The 17,959-nt window shown below is 44.1% G+C and overlaps 1 protein-coding gene across 2 annotated transcripts in view; it reads left to right on the top strand.

Moving 5' to 3' along the window:
• The window catches only part of LOC137328074 (uncharacterized), a 99,564-nt gene extending 82,848 nt beyond the window's left edge, over nt 1-16,716 (top strand). The window contains exons 8-10 of one of the 2 annotated variants that reach the window (XR_010964619.1): nt 7,128-7,236; nt 8,773-10,083; nt 16,402-16,716. The gene's annotated coding sequence lies outside the window, so the exon portion shown is untranslated. Of the gene's footprint in view, nt 1-7,127; nt 7,237-8,772; nt 12,220-16,401 lie in introns of those variants that run through there. The other variant, XR_010964618.1, reaches the window with a different exon arrangement.
• The last annotated feature ends 1,243 nt before the right edge of the window (nt 16,717-17,959 follow it).

Raw genomic sequence — 17,959 nt, 5'->3', positions numbered from 1 at the left:
AGGGTTAATTAGTAATCTCACAGTAAAGGATCCTCTGGGGAAGAGTGATCATAATATGATAGAATTTCACATTGAGTTTGAGAGTGACATACTTAAGTCTGAAACCAGAATTTTAAACTTAAATAAAGCAATTATATAGGTATGAGGGGCAAGTTGGCTAAGGTAGATTGGGTTTAGATTAAAAAGGTATGACGGTAGATAAGCAATGGTAAACATTTAAAGAAATATTTCAATATTCTGAATGAATATACATTCCACTGAGAAATAAAAACTACATGGGAAAAGTGATTCATCTATGGCTAACTAAAGAAGTTAAATATATTTTAGACTAATAGAAGAGGCCTATAATTTTGAGAAGAAAAGTAGTAAGCCTGAGGATTGGGAAAGTTTTAGAACAAATAAAAAAAAGAAACCAGCAAAGGATGATCAAAAAATTGATAAAAAGGGAGAAAATCAAATATAAAAATAAACTAGCAAGAAATATAAAAATGGATTGTAAGAGCTTCTACAAGTATGTAAAAAGGAAGAGAGTAGCAAAAGTAAACATTGGTCCCATAGAGGCTGAAACAGGAGAAATTACAATGGGGAATAAGGAAATGGCAGAGACATTAAACAAATATTTTGGGCCCGATATTAGGAGGGAGGCGAGTTGCCAGCGGGGGGGGTCAACTGGGCGCCTGGGTAACCCACGTAGTGAAATCGGTGGGTTCCGCACGCAATCGTTAGTAAATTGAAGCCACTTACCTTGGCTTCCGGGTTTCGCACTGGAAAGCTGCGCAGCGAGCGGACTGCGCACCCGCATCATAGGCTGTCAGCTGGGGGAGCCCTATTTAAAGGGGCAGTCCTCCACTGACTGATGCTGCAGAAAGGAGCCAAAATTACAGCATGGAGCAGCCCAGGGGGAAGGCTGCTCCCAGGTCTAATGATGCCTCACTCCAGGTCCTACTGGATGGGGTGAGGTGGAGGGGGAGGACAGAGATCTTCTCCCTGGCGGACGGGAGGAAGTGGCCTGCCTCTGCCACCACGAAGGCCTGGCTCGAGATGGCAGAGGAGATCACCAGCACCATCAACATATCACGCACCTGCATACAGTGCAGGAGGCGCTTCAATGACCTAAGTAGGTCAGCCGAAGTGAATATACTTCCTCATTCCCCTACACTGTGTCTGCCACATCATTGCTCCCACCCCACATCTCCTTCTGCACTGCCAACACTACTGTATCACATCACTCCTCACACCCACTCAAAGCTCATCCTCATCTTATCTGCACTTACTCACCTCGCCAGTACTCATCCCACCACTACCACTCAACCCAATCCTCATACAATTTCATGGCTCTGTCTCATACTTACCCTCTCATGTATCACTTTCATGGTAAGCCTCAGCCCACCTGCCACTAACTGTGCTGCAGCCATAGGGCATGCATCACGTATGTGTAGTAGGAAGCGTAAGGCAAACGTGTCGTGAGCATGAAGGGATGCACAAGGGTGTTTGAGAGTTTGTCATGGTTTTTACTTATATTTGATTTTTGATCAACTCACATTACATATTATATTGTCACCACTATTGCCATGTCTTGGCCATTCTTGACTGGCTTGTGCAATAATGCCCTTTCATGAGGTTTTCCATGAACACCCTTGATGCCACCCATTGGGTCACCCGACAGTGGGTGTATGTGTCGTTGCACGATTACTTTGTGCAGGTGCCTGTTACATAGAAACATAGAAAATAGGAGCAAGAGTAGGCCATTCAGCCCTTTGGGCCTGCTCCGCCATTCAAAATGATCATGGCTGATCGTCTAACTCAGTACCCTGTTCCCACTTTTTCCCCATATCCCTTGATGCCTTTAGCATTAATAAATATATCTATCTCCTTCTTGAATACATCTAATGACTTGGTCTCCACTGCCTTCGGTGGTAGAGAATTCCATAGGTTCACCACCCTCTGAGTGAAGAAATTTCTCCTCATCTCGGTTCTAAATGGCATACCCCGTATCCTGAGACTGTGACTCCCGGTTCTGGACTCCCCAGTCATCGGGAACAACCTCCCTGCATCTAGTCTGTCTAGTCCTGTTAGAATTTTATATGTTTCGATGCGATCACCTCTCATTCTTCTAAACTCTAGTGAATATAGGCCAAGTCGACCCAATCTCTCCTCATACGTCAGTCCTGCCATCCCAGGAATCAGTCTGGTAAACCTTTGTTGCACTCCCTCCATGGCAAGGACATCCTTTCTCAGATAAGGAGACCAAAACTGCACACAATACTCCAGATGTGGTCTCACGAAGGCCCTGTATAACTGCAGTAAGACATCCCTGCTCCTGTACTCAAATCCTCTTGCAATGAAGGCCAACATACCATTCGCCTTCCTAACTGCTTGCTGCACCTGAATGCTCGCTTTCAGCGACTGGTGTACAAGGACATCCAGGTCTCGTTGCACCTCCCCTTTTCACAATCTATCACCATTCAGATAATAATCTGCCTTTCTGTTTTTACAACCAAAGTGGATAACCTCACGTTATATTGCATCTGCCATGTTCTTGACCACTCAACCAACTTGTCTAAATCACACTGGAGCCACTTTGTATCCTCCTCACAGCTCACATTCCACCGTAGCTTTGTGTCGTCTGCAAACTTGGAAATGTTACATTTAGTTCCCTCATCCACATCATTGATAAATATTGTGAATAGCTGGGGCCCAAGCACTGATCCCTGCGGTACCCCACTAGTCACTGCCTGCCACCCGGAAAAAGACCCGTTTATTCCTACTCTCTGTTTCCTGTTTGTCACCAATTCTCAATCCATGCCCCCAATCCCATGTGCTTTAATTTTGCACACTAACCTCCTGTGTGGGACCTTATCAAAAGCCTTCTGAAAATCCAAATACACTGGTTCTCCCCTAACTATTCTACTAGTTACATCCCCAAAAAACTCCAGTAGATTTGTTAAGTATGATTTCCCTTTCATAAACCCATGCTGACTTTGTCCAATCCTGTTAATGCCCTCCAAGTGTTCTGTTACCACATCTTTTATAATGGACTCTAGCATTTTCCCCACGACTGATGTTAGGCTAACTGGTCTGTAATTCCCTGTTTTTTCTCTCCCTCCATTTTTAAATGGTGGGGTTACATTTGCCACCCTCCAATCTGTAGGAACTGTTCCAGAGGCTATAGAATTTTGGAAGATGATCACCAATGTATCCACTATTTCCAGGGCCACTTCCTTTAGTACTCTGGGATGTAGATTATCAGGCCCTGGGGATTTGTCAGCCTTTAGCCCCATTAATTTCCCTAGCACTATTTTTTTTACTAATACTGGTTTCCTTCAGTTCCTCCCTCTCACTAGACCCTTGGTTCCCCAACATTTGTGGCAGGTTATTTGAGTCCTCCTTTGTGAAGACAGAACCAAAGTGTGTGTTTAATTGTTCTGCCATTTCTTTGTTCCCCATTATAATTTCCCCCATTTCTGACTGCGCAACACTGTGTTGTGTAGTTCCATGTGGCGGAGGTGGACGGCATGCCTGGCGAGGCTGGTGATGTTGCTCGTCTTCCAATGGAGTGATGAATGCATCAATGGACGCCCCCCTCCATCCTGATGGTGTGAGTGTGAGGGGGTACACAAAGTAGGTAAATATGTTTGAACAGCAGAGTTTAGGGTCTGATTTAATAATTTGGAGTGTGGAGACAATGGTGTGGCAGGCGAAACTTTGTCTGAGGTGACAGAGTGCCCTGCTGCAATGAATGAGGGTTTACCCCGCACCTGTTAAATGGATCTTTGCAGCTGCCACTGGCTGCTGGCTGCAACACGTATGTTTAAACAGGGAGTGTTTCCCCCAGCATGGGAAACACGCTCTGGGTAGTCCAAAATCCGAATCCTCCGAAAATCTCCAACTAATGAGATCTGTAAACGACCTCAAGTACCCAGATAATGATCTTAAGTGAGATCCCGCCAGATTTGATTTTCCGGTGGGAGTCCCACACGCGGGGGCTGCACACCCACCGATTCACATCATTGGGGAACCCGGAAGTGGACGAGTTGGAGCCGGGCTCCGGACCCGCTCTGGGAATCCCCAATTTTAGGAGCCCCCCGCCCCCCCACCCGCCATGAACGCACCCGCTCGGCCATCTGAAAATTGACCCCTTTGTATCTGTCTTCACAGTAGAAGATGCAAAAAGTATACCAGAAATAGTGGGGAACCAAGGGGCTAATGAGGGTGAGGAATTTAAAGTAATTATTATCAGTAGAGAAAAAGTATTGGAGAAACTAATGGGACTAAAAGCCAATAAATCCCCTGGACCTGGTCGCCTACATCCTAGGATTTTAAAAGAGGTGACTGCAGAAATAGTGGATGCATTGGTTTTGATCTTCCAAAATTGCCTAGATTCTAGAACGGTCCCAGTAGATTGGAAGGTAGCAAATGTAACCCCACTATTCAAGAAAGGAAGGAGAGAGAAAACAGGGAATTACAGGCCAGTTAGCCTGACATCAGTTGTCAGGAAGGTGCTGGAATCCATTATTAAGAACGTGGTAACAGAGCACTTAGAAAATCATAATATGATTTGGCAAAGTTAACATGGTTTTATGAAAGCAAAATCGTGTTCGACAAATTTATTAGAGTTTTTTGAGGATGTAACTAGAAGGGTGGATAAAGGGGAACCAGTGGATGTCGTATATTTGGATTTTCAAAAGGCATTCGAAAAGGTGCCACATAAAAGGTTGTTATGCAAGATAAGGGCTCATGGGGTTGGGAGTTATATATTAGCATGGTTAGAGGATTGGTTAAAGACCAGAAAACACAGAGTAGGGATAAACGGATCATTTTCAGGTTGGCAGGCTGTAACCAGTGGAGTGCCGCAAGGATCAGTGCTTGGGCCTCAGCTATTTACAATCTATATTCATTACTTATATGAAAGGACCGAGTGTAATGGCTGGAGAGTCTAGAACTAGGGGGCATAGTTGCAGGATAAGGGGTCGGCCATTTAAGACTGAGATGAGGAGAAAATTCTTCATTCAGAGGGTTGCGAATCTTTGGGATTCTTTACCCCAGAGGGCTGAGGATGCTCATTCGTTGAGTTGATTCAAGGCTGAGATAGATAGCGTTTTGGACTCAAGGGGAATCAAGGGATATGGTGATCAGGCAGGAAAATGGAGTTAAGGGGTCGAAAATCAGCCATGATCTTATTGAATGGCAGAGCAGGCTCGAAGGGCCATATGGCCTACTCCTGCTCCTATTTCTTATGTTCTTATGTTAACATATATGTCACTTTTAACTTCACGCTACCACTAACACAGAAAGGTAAAAATTAGTTATAGCCCATTTTCAGGCACATAAGCAATGCTGCACACAGAGCACATGCCCAACCGGAAGGCCCGAGGCTCACCCATTATTGGTCTCGGACCTCAGAGGCAGCTTGCCCATTGTCAATAATCCAACTTGGGCCACTAGCCTCACCAGCATTGACCCTCAGTTATGTCCTTGGGGGTGGAGGGAGACAGGAGAACAGAGGGTGGGTGGTGGGGGGGGAACGGGTGTGATCGTGTGTCAGCAGCAGACCTCAAGAGTGCTGTGCAGCCAGGAGAAGCAGCAGTGTTTCATCAAGCTTTGGAAAAAATATCTCACACAACAACAACAACAACAACAACAACAACACACGTATAATAGCACCTTTAATGTAGTAAAATGTCCCAAGGCGCTTCACAGGGGTGATTATCAAACAAAATTCAACACTGAGCCACATTAGGAGATATTAGGACAGGTGACCAAAGGCTTGCTCAAAGAGGACTGTTTTAAGGAGCTTCTTAAAGGACAAGAGAGAGGTATAGAGGCGGAGAGGTTTAGGGAGGGAATTCCAGAGCTTGGGGCGTAGGCAGCTGAAGGCACGGCCGCCACTGGTGGACCGATTAAAATCGGGGATGCACAAGAGGCAAGAATTGGAGGAGCGCAGTGATCTCAGAGGGTTGTAGGGCTGGAGGAAGTTACAAAGATAGGGAGGGGCAAGACCATGGAGGGATTTGAAAACAAGGATGAGAATTTTAAAATTGAGGCATTCCCAGACCTGGAGCCAATGTAGGTCACCTTTTTGTGGCGACCGCTTGCTAGGCCAAATCCATGCCAGGAAAACCTGAGTGTTCAGGGCAGCCCAATTTCTCAGAGGGATCCTAAAACATTCATTAGACCCCTTATTAACAGTTGCAAGGGGCTTAATGCCTGTTTTAGGCAGCCGCGAGGGACGCCTGAAAAAATTGTCCTAACGGATATGCATTCAAATCTATTTCAGGCGCCCTAGAGGCATGGGAGATGGCACATTAAATTGGTGCATTTGCCCCCTGTTGTGCGCCTGAAAAACGGGCTCCAACATCCAAGCTAATTTCCTCATACATTGTTTTGCTAATTAATTTAAGAACATTAAAGTTATTACAGTATAAATATGTTAATGACAAATTAAAAATTAACCAATGTATTAAATAGTAAATGTAAAAAGAGCAATTTGTTCCAATTTTTGTCTATCTTACTTTATAAAACATATTTATTTGAGAAATATAAATCAAGGATCCATTTAACCCAAAAAGAATGATTAAAATATTCTTTTTAACACAAAATGGCATTTTAATCTTAACAGATGTGTAGCACCCAAGATTTTACACTGTATTTCTCAGTGGAACAAAAATTGATTGTCACATTGTTCACAGCAAAAATACTTTATTTCTGTCAATAAATAGCACAATCTATATAGATGTCAGGCTGGGATTAAACACGAGGAGTTCGCACAGTTCAAATGAAATAAAGCAGCTGCCAGAAAATACCATTACACTCTGATAACTGGTGTGAAGACCATTACCAATCTGGGTTTTTGTTTAAATTGAATATCCCATTTATCTTTAATAGCAAAATCCATAACAGTGTGTGAGCAACTGCAGTGCTTTTCAGCTATATTAAAAAATATAAGCAGTATATGCAGACCACTGAATCAAAAGGTAGTTTACATGGCTCAAGTTACAGTGTTTATAATTACTCAACATCTACTGACCCACTTACTCTGAAGAAATCTCAGTTTAATCTGTCTTTTGGAAAGAAAAAAACTGGTGCAGATCTTATGAAGCTAAATGTTTATTCAACATGTTCCACAGACTTTCGCAAATGGAATAGTTTGAACAGCTACTGTCGTGATGGGATAAAATTGCCGGGTCTGCAGGACTGTTACAGGATGATGTTTGTAACAGTATAGTTCTTCTGGTGGTAAGTCCTATTTTTAGTTTAATTTAATTACAGCAGATTCACATCTTTCACGTGGAATTAAAACCTGCTGTGAATGGATTAGTGCACAATGATTGAAACACCAATTAAAGCAATCATTAGGAGTTTCACTTGACTTGAATAAACCAACGTGCTGTTTTCCAGTTTTTATGCTCAACATCCACTTTTAAGCACATTGGAAGAAAGAAAGAAATGAAGAAAGACAGACTTACATTTATATAGCGCCTTTCACAACCTCAGGACATCCCAAAATGCTTTATAACCAATTAAATACTTTTGAAGTGTAGTCACCGTTGTAATGGAAGCAAGATTTGATGCCTCCGATGCAGTTAGACTTATGTTTAGCCGTAAATCACCTGTATATTTTCTGCTATATATGATACAACCGTGATTTACACAACTATATGGGTTCATTACCATTCACTATGATGCAACTATAGAAGAACCTTAGGATTTGAAAGCAATGTAAGATATTTATAGACTTATTATAAGGATTACATCACATTATTTAATACACTAAAAGGGTCAATGATAAATATAACCTAAATGGAAACTGCACTTGTATTTATTTGGTACAAGGCAAGCCTTTTCCCTGCACGTATAAAGGAAAGGTCCCAGAGGATAGGTGCAGGACTTAGGGCAACCTCAAAGGAAAACATTCTTAACTCTTCAACATTTTTTTAGTATTTAAAAGAGTAACAGGTTTCCAAAACTGAGATAAAGGGTGGGGGGAAGAACTGGGTGAAAACATGATGGAAAAGAACAGACTTCAAGGTGGCGCCCGTGAAGTTTTCAAGATTGGGAAAATGGTTGACAAAACTGATTCAGTCAAATTGTTCATTACAGTGATGGATTCAGATACCAGGTGACAAATTAAACATTTGTGGGTTTAACTTACTCTGTGCATTCTTTTTAACATTTTTACATCAATTCCTGTCTATGTTAGTTTAACACAACCATTAACCCACTTAAAATAAACTGATTAATGACCTAATTAAATAATGCAGACAATAATTTATATGAATGCATTAACAGATGGAGAAAATTAAATCCATATGAAGTTAGGAATTAGAAGGAGTCAGGCAGAACGTTTTTTGTATCGAGTAATAGTCTTGTGGAGGACTGTGACAAAAAATGGATTTTTGAATTTTAATTAGTATTCTCTGTTGCTATAAACTGTAGTGAACAGTTTAAAAAGCCCACAGTCACACAGGGTATTTCCCAAAGGAGAGACAACGAGCTCAGAGTCCAGACAGACTGGCTGCAGTGGGCTTCACAAGGTGCCAAGTGTTAGGTGAAAGCACAATAAGTGTTAATTGTTTAACACTGCCATCATTGGTCTTTAAACCAACCAATTCAGATGACATCCATGATAAGAAGATAAAAAGGGTGCAACAAAATTAAGGGATGGGGAGGAGCTTGATAAGTGAGATTTTTAAAACTTTTTTTTAAATTGGATACAAATCTCTTAGTACCCCAGGATACCAAAATCTTACTTCCCTTTTTTAATACACTCAGAAATGTGCTCTTTCTGGAAACTCGATGTATTAGTTGTGACTACCAAGCAGAGGAGCAAAGCACAAACACCCAGAAGGTGAATCAGGCATCAGATCCCATCACACAAGAGGCCGAGTGTGTTGCTTTTTGGACCAGGAGGCTGTTGATCGGCATTCGGCCACCTTGTTGATGGCGGTAGTCGTGCTAGAGCCCTTAACGGAGAGGACCATATGAAGGTTGCCATCTTCCTTTCCAATGCAACCAGGCTCTAGCAAACTCAGGTGTGCCTATTAATGAAGATCTCCAGAAGCTCCCATGATGCTGCCTTATGTCCAGGAATCCCTTCTGGATAGCGGCCGAAACTCTCAACATCTCAGCACTCTCACTTAAGGACAGGTGGCAGAGGATGCGGGAAACCAACGGGGTCAAGAATCAAGACCGGATCATGGACCCCATGGATCGACCACCCAGCTTCACCATGCCACCTAAAATATGAATCACTGCGAACTGCACCAGAACTTCATGGGCACTGCAACCACCTATCCACATAAATGGAAGATGAAGGATAGCCCGATGTGAGACTGTGGAGAGGCTATCCAAACTATGGAGCATCATGTGAACCATTGCTCTAAGATCCTTCTCTGGGGAATAGCTTCTAATCACTCCGTATCACCAGAGACAATTTAATGTTGCCTTTCATAAAACCAGATGAAAGAAGACATGTCAGGGTCATGCATCAGGATAGGCTAGTAGGATATTCTGAAGAAGGTGAATATTTGAAGAAAAGTGCTAAGATGAGAAATGAATAAATGTAGTCATGTGGAGCCTGCCTCTAAATTCCAATCAAAGTAAGTTACAGGTGTTAGAAATGTTTGCGTGTGCACCTTAGTATTCTCAACCTGAATTGGTCCAATAACCTGCTGCTAATACAATGGAAAGGGCAGCAATGAACATTGCTGAGAATAAGCCAACAAGGCCAAGAAGAGAGCCTATAATGATGCAGCTGAGAAAAACTGAAAACTTGATTGTAATTATTAAAGCATAGGACTGGATTCTCCTATTCTTGGCAGGATAGCGGTGGGGCTGGATTTCTGCCAGCTGCTGTGACCGCGCCGTAACCCTGATCCTAGGTCGGAGCTCATTAAGTACATAGGGAAGGTTCCCAGCTGGATCCCCACCACCAAGAGGGAGTCCACCAATTGAAACTGGAAAATTCTGGTGGTGCCGCAGCAACTCTGCCATTGCAGCACCTGTTTGGAAGGCGGCAGGAGATATAAAAGGGGGCAGAAAAACCCCAAAGAAGAACATCAGCCAAGAACAAAGCCTAAAAAGGTAATTATATTGGGCCATTATAGAAAAAAAGAAAGACTTGCATTTGTACAGTGCCTTTCATAACCTCAGGATGTACCAAAGCACATTACATCCAATGAAATACTTTTGAGGTGTAGTCACTGTTGTAATGTAGGAAACACGCCAGCCAATTTGCGGACAGCAAGCTCCCACAAACGGCAATGTGATAATTACCAGATAATCTGTTTTTAGGTGTTGGTTGAGGGATAAATATTGGCTAGGACACCGGGAAGAACGCCCCTACTGTTCTTTGAAATAGTGCCATGGGATCTTTTACTTCCACCTAAGAGGGCAGACAGGTCCTCAGTTTAACGTCTCATCCAAAATAGAGCACCTCCGACAGTGCAGCACTCCCTCAGTACTACAGTGTTGGCCTAGATTTTGTGCTCAAGACCCTGTAGTGAGACTTGAACCCATGGGCTCGATTTTACCGTCGGGTTTCCTGCGGGTTTCCAGCGGGGGGGGCCCCGAAAATCCCGATATCCAGTCACGTGACCGGATCGCGCCGAGATCCCGGCCACTTCCGGGTGCCGCGCTGACGTGCGGGGCTGCGTGCGCAGGCCCCGCTGGTGGGAATCCCGCAGGCAATTAAAGCCAGCGGGGTTCCACTTGAGTGTACTGACCTTGCTTGTTGAGGTCATTAAATGAGCTGAAGCAGCTGTCAAAACAGGAAGTGTGGGATTTTAGCTTCAAGGCAGTGAGTTTCACACACTGGGGGAAACAGTCTCCCTTCAACCGGTCGTGTTCCAGCCAGCAGCCTGTGGCAGCTGCCAAGGTGCACTCCACAGCGGGTGGGAGAGCCCTCACCCACGCAGGAGGCCACCGCGTCACGTAGGGCAACCCCTGCCCTTCACCACCCCCCGCCAAGCCAGAGGACAGACCGACGTGAAACCGCAGCCCCAGTCCGAGGAACCACCTACCTACCCGGCACAACCTCTCAGACCAACACCTGCCAGATGGGTGGTGCGTTGACATCCTCGGAGGACGAACAGCATGACCAGCCCCAGCAGCCTCGCAGTCCATGCCGTCCGCCTCGGAGACGTGGAGCCCCCCAACACGGTCCTGTGGAACACCCACCTGCACAGCAGGAGGGAGGGCAACCGCAGAGAGAGACGCGTCGCAGAGGGCACTACCCTCGCCACAGGGTCCACAGACCGAGGCGCAGCTCCCCGGACCTCTCCGAGCAGCAGTGCACACGGAGGCGCAGATTCACTCGACATGTAGTCGTGGACATCTGCAGCCTCTTTCATGCCGAGCTGCTCCTGGCTGGCTCCAGCACCATCTGCTTACCTGTCGCTGCCAAAGTCACCACTGCCCTCCACAACTTCTCCTCCGCATCCTTCCAGGGTGCAGCCGGGTACACCGCCGATGTCTCTCAGTCGTCTGCGCGGAAGAGCCCTGCAAATACACCTGCACCTACTCTGCAGTAACACAATGGGTGGCATCAGTGGTGGGTCCTCATAGTGATACCCAGGAGCGGGCATTATTGGACACAACGGACAGGATTCGCGGAGACATGGCAGTGGTGGTGCCAATATAATGTATGATGTTTGTTGCTCCGAAATTCAATATAGGTAACACCCATGGCAAACCCTCAGACACCCTTGTGCATCCCCTTCATGCTCATGACACGTTTGCCGTACGCTGCCTACTGCACATATGCGATGCATGCCCTGTGGCTGCAGCACAGGTGGTGGCAGGTTGAGTGAGGCTGGCCGTGAGGGAGATGCACGAGAGGGTGAGTATGGGATAGAGCCATGAGATTGTATGAGGATTGGGTTGCGTGTTCGTGGCGGGGTGAGTGCTGGCGAGGTGAGTAGGTGGAGGTAAGATGAGGACGGGGTGTGAGTGTGTATGAGGGGTGATGTGATAGAGTAGTGTTGGCGGTGCCGAAGGAGATGTGGGGTGGGGGCAGTGTTGTGGCAGACGGAGTGTAGGGGAAAGACTACGTGTTCTCACTGTGGCTGACCTACTGAGGTCATTGGAGCGCCTCCTGCACTGTATGCAGGTGGGCGATATGTTGGTGGTGCAGGTGACCCCCTCTGCCACCTCGAGCCAGTCCTTCTTGGTGGCAGAGGCAGGCCGCTTCCTCCCGCCCACCGGGTGGAAGATCTCTGTCCTCCCCCTCCTCCTCACCCCATGTATTGATACCTGGGGTGAGGCATCATTAAACTGGGAGCAGCCTTCCCCCTGGGCTGCTCCATGCTGTAATTTGTTCCATTGGTTGCAGCATCTGTCAGTGGAGGACTGCCCCTTTAACTAGAGAGCCTCCAGCTGACAGATCGTACTGCGCATGCGCAGCCCGCCTGACGCGCAGACCAGCAGCGCGGAGCCCGGAGGAGCAGGTAATTGAATCCCATTAGTGTGTTGCCTGCCACGATCGCGCGGGCAACCCACTAATTTCACCGGGCGCGTTGACCACGTTCCCGAAACCAAACCCGCCGGAAACCCGCAGGCCTGCTAAATTCAGGCCCCATATCTTTCTTGACTCAGAGATAAGAGTGCTACCACTGAGCCACTGCTGACACATAGGTGAAGTGAAGGCTAATCTTAGACCTGCTCCTTCCACTTTCAACAAAAAGCAGAGAAAACTTAGGCGAAGGAACACACCAAATCTTTCACCACGTAAGTGTCATCAGCTGGCAGTCTGCACACCGGATTGGGTGATGCAACAGATATCTGAGGGAGGAGCCAAGCCAAATTGCGCGGGGGGAGATTGTGGGAGGGGAGAAGTGTTGGCTATCATGCTCTGGCCATCATGGTGTGGGGCATGCTTGATGGACCAGCTGGTCTTTTCCTGCCCGTCAATTTAGTAAGTTCGTAATTCAAACACAAACATCCTGTGGGTTTTGTTGAATATGTGTTCAATTGACAGCTTTATTTACATTTAAGAGCTACATATTTAAATTTCCTTTGTCCAAGTCAAATTTCTTAAACAAAGGAAAAATTTTACAAAATACGTGCTACCAGTGGAGAGCCAGACCCACCAGTAGTGTGCATTTGTAGAAATGCACTCATATTTCAGCTTGTCTTGTTCCAAATAAGTAGTCCCTCTGAAGGGATCAGAGAAACACGAATCAGCCAGAAAGACTCTGTGCACAGTCGGCAGCGAGCCATTACATATGTTTAACATTCAGGGACCTTGTGCCAAGTCCAGTTCACACAGCAAATACGACCATTTGTTATTTTCTAATTTCCAAGGGGACATAATTAAAGCCTGTAACTATAAGCCTATAGTATGTCATTGCTTCTATTTACCCATCCATTTGCTGTTTAATAAATCCGCTTAGCAGTTGAGAGCCTAGGCCCAGCTCCATTCCAATTTACCATCTTATGAAATCGAGATTACATGAGAGCACATGATATAACCATTAAGCCAAAAAAAAAACAGTGATTAAGTTTTACTGATTGACCCCTGGGCATGCTACAATTACCTAGATATTGGGCACACTCCAGTTCATGGGGAGTGAGGTCTCATCTACAGGAGTTGTATGAGGCACTGAATCTGAAAAGAAATTTGGAGTAAAAATCCAGTAACATAACACTGATATATCAGCACTATCAAAGCATTCAGCCTCAACATGTGAAATAGGCACAAATCCAGAGGCAGCAAACCAGTGGGTTTTATAGATTAATAGTAGGAATTACAGGGTATAGAATTCCAGAACAGGGAGGAAAGCTGAAGAAAAGCAGGTTGCTGCTGAGCAGTGGCTTGGAGTTGCCAAGGTCCCCTTCAGTTGCTTCAGGATTAAGATCTCAAGGGACCACCATGAATATTTTCTTCATTGGAGGAACAAGGTGGTTGCACCTGTGAACCTGCCTCCAAGTGCAAGTGTTCTTTGATCAGTTAGTAAGAGGCACAAATTGAGTTGGGCAAATGCAACTTTAGTTCTTAACTCTTCCAAGATGGAGCTCCTCGCTGTCAGGTGACTAGTCTAAGAATGAATAAAACCCACCGAGCTAAAGCAAGTAAGTCTGAATGGCAAACGTACTGAGATACAAAGTCATGACCTTTTTGCTGCTAGCCACTAAACTGTTTTAGGCCTTTCTTTGGAAGTTTAATTCTTCATTCACAGATCCTTTGTGACTAATCTTGTGAGGCGAACTACCCTGTTGGCAAAGGAACTGTGTATCCTATTCTTCTTCATCATTTTAATATAAATGTCAGAGTTGTTATTTAATGGAAACTACATTTCTTTGCTGCAGGTTACTAAATAAATTCAGTATCTAAAAGGCTATTATTGCATTATTGATACGACTGGATTGCAAGTCGGGCTGTGTTCATTTCCTTTGTTCTTCACAAGGAATATTTGTGACAGGAACGCACACTGTTTTTTCGTTCACTGCATTGCAGAGTCAGTTTCCAGTATATAAAATATACATCAAACATAGTGAAACCATTTTAAAATCTTAATGCAGCAACAGTCTCCAGTGTGGCCTCTCTCTGCTGGAGTCACCCATCCTCGCAACCACCCCATCACACTACAAAATGAATAATTTAACACTGTAAAAATCAGAAGCTCTAAAGTATTTTTAAATGAATATATTGGAAGAAGGAGGTCCAGGCATTGTGCTATTGTGGGGTTGGTTTCCTTCCCCATGGGATGGATGCATGTTACTTTGATTTTATGAGTTTCCGTGCAGCTCTCGGCCCTATCTGAAAGAACCACGCTCGTTGACTTATTCCCTCCCCTGAAAAATCTCTCTTGAGTTAATGAGAAATTCAGAGGCCATCCTGATGACCCCTCCTTACACTGTAATTTGGACCCTCTGAGACTCCCTTTCAAACTGGGAAAATGAGAATTTGCAAAGATTAAGGGACGTGAGAGACTTCTACAATTTCCCAAGGTCATGAGCATGGCGACTGCAGTAGAAGAGCAATTTGGTAAGAAATATCTCCTGCCTTCTGAGGTTATGGTGAATGACTCAGGAACACATTGAGTCAGCTCCTGCTTGAAATTCATTTGCACACATTCAGTAGGTATATGGGTGTTTGTGATATGGCAGTTAGCCTCAGAATTTATATAAAACTAATAATGTTGTGCGGATTGTAGCCCATTCAAAATAAGCTCTGTGAAGACTACATGCTGTTTAGAATCAATGACTGTACTTCAGTTGTCGCAGTCCAATTTTAAAAACCAATTTACTTCTAATAAGATTGATGTATGCTTAAAGTATGTTTCCTTTTGGAGTTTGGATAATCTATTTGGGGTTTAAATATACCTCAGTGATATTTCAGACCTGTGGAAAAAGTGAGCCATTTAATTATTTCTTCATACTGCTGGCAAGGCAAAGCACCTGGATCACTCGAACAATCCATTGACAGGACAATAATCAAGTTAAGATCAGTCAATGACTGGTTTAGGTTATGAGCAAACCCGTTGATAGGGTTATTAGAGATAGTAGTAGCAGCTGAGATGACAACATCCTCACACTCACTGACAAAACTGCCTGAATATTTCCTCAGGTAATCTTTATTTTTGCAGCCCCCTGTAATCTAAAATCTTTCATCTATGGGCTGGAGGATGTAGTTTGAGTTCGTAGTCCATGGCAAAATTGTCATATTTCCAATGTAATTGGGTCTCTCATATCTCTGTATCTTTATTGCATACAAACACACAGACTGAACATCTTCAGAATTAATACTTTGGATGACCTGTTTCTGTCAGACGGTTTCACAACACGTTAAAGAGGACAGTGTCCATTGTGAGAAGGCAAAGAGCCGGAAACAGCTCAGAAATCATTTTTGTCACCGTAATGTCACATATGAACCATACAGTGTTTTTTACGTGAGACTTTGCAAGATATTAATGATGCCTTTACATTGCAAATTACATCATGCTGATAAATACCTTTCGAAAGTTGTGAAACCAGCTTTTCAAGTCAACAATTATGTTTTAAAGTAAACCTTTGTGAAATGTTCTTATCATACAGTGAAGAGAGAGTCAATATATCCTATGCATATAAATTTCGGCCCCAGAATTCCTCAAAGTTTCTGCCAGTCTCCTGCTGCTTCCAGGGTTTTCCTGGTTGTCCTGTCAGGGGCAACCTTTATCTGACCCTAACAAGGGAAATAATGGCCAGGGAGCCGAGCCAGGATTGGGGACATCACAAGCTAGGTGATCCCATTCCTCAGGTTCATTCAGGACCCGGTCTATCACTGCAGCCTGGCATTCCGAATGAGTGAAGGTGCGTGGGCTTCCACAAGGGCTTATTTGGGCCCAACTGATAGGATCCAGGCCAGGCAAGTGGTCTGGACCTTCAAAGAGGGCTAAAATGTTTTTTTTACAATTTTGCCAGATCAGCTATCTACCTCAAGGGGCCAAGGAGAATGTGACCATAAGAAACCATCCCCCACCTGAGGGCAGGAAATTGACAGAGTTTCCTTTGGCCTCAGGTAAGCTGGCACCAGAGAAGGACCTAAGTTGTCATTTGTGCTTACCTACCCCATACTCTGCAAGGTCAGTGCTGGAGGGCAACAGCAGAGACAATAATAGCGCAACTACTGGGAGTGCGTCTCATGGATTTTCGGCCCCATCATGGCTACCACATTTATATTCAAAAAATCTACCATACAGTGATATAAATACAAGAAGACGAATGAATATTGACAAACAAGAGACAGAATGTGAAAGACTAGTACATTAACATCACTTATATCTGTATTATAAAAAAAAATTATCCCATATGTTACCGTATAACTTATATATTCTCTACAATACACATTAAATAATGTAGACATCCATGTAAGCTTTGAAATTACTTTTGATGATTATAGCACAGAACTAGGCCATTTGGCCCATTAACTTTGCACTGTTGTTCTTCTCCATTTGAGCCACTTACTCTAATCCCACTTTCCTCCTTCCTATACCCTTCAATATTCCTCTTTTTCAAGCAACTATCTAATTCCCTTTAAAAAGAACTTATGGACTCTGCTTCAACAACAGTTTGTGACAAAATTTTTTCCCGTTTAGTTTTTCTTGTGATTGTCTTAAATTTATGCCCTCTCATTACCGCCCCACCAATGGAAACAATTATAACCCTTCATAACCTTGAAGACCTCTATGCCTTCTCAGCTCTGGTGAAAAAGCTCTAATTTCTCAAGTCTCTCTTCAGAATTGTAGCCCCTTATCCCAGTAACATTCCAGTGAATCTACATTGTATCTTTCCCATTGTTTTTATATCCTACTTATAATGTGATACCCAAAACTGTACACAATACTCTAATTGTAACTTAACGAGAGTCGGCTTGGCTCATTTAGTACACTTTCATCACTAAATCATAAAATTGCAGGTTCAAACCCTACTCCAGGACTGAGAACATGATCTAGGATGACACTTCAATGCAGTATCGAAAGAGTGCTGCTTTGTTGGAGGTGCCATCTTTTAAACTGAGGCTCTGGAATGTAAATGACACCAGGGCACTATTTGAAGAAGAGCAGGGAGCTCTTGGTCGACATTTCTACCTCAACCAAAAACAGATAAACTGATCATCTATCTCATTTGCTGTTTGTGGGACCTTGCAGTGTGTAAACTGGCTGCAGCATTTGGCTGCATAACAATAAATGTAATCACAGAAGACACCCTGAGGACATGAAAGGTACGATATAAATTCAGGCCCTTTCCTTTTAATACACAGACAGTTACCTTCTGCAACAATCATTTTGCAATCTTTTTATGGGGATAGGGCAGGAAATTGGAGTTGAGGTAGAAGATCAGCCATGATCTTATTGAGTGGTGGAGCAGGCTCGAGGGGCCGAATGGCCTACTCCTGCTCCTATTTCTTATGTTCTTACTTTTTTTTAACATAGCATTTACGTTGTTTCTCTGGGCGTTCCCCCAATCTCCCACTGAAGTT

The sequence above is a fragment of the Heptranchias perlo genome, chromosome 1 (genome assembly GCF_035084215.1).
Source record: "Heptranchias perlo isolate sHepPer1 chromosome 1, sHepPer1.hap1, whole genome shotgun sequence".
Taxonomy (NCBI): Eukaryota; Metazoa; Chordata; class Chondrichthyes; order Hexanchiformes; family Hexanchidae; genus Heptranchias; species Heptranchias perlo.
This window is presented reverse-complemented; position numbering and strand designations above follow the sequence as displayed.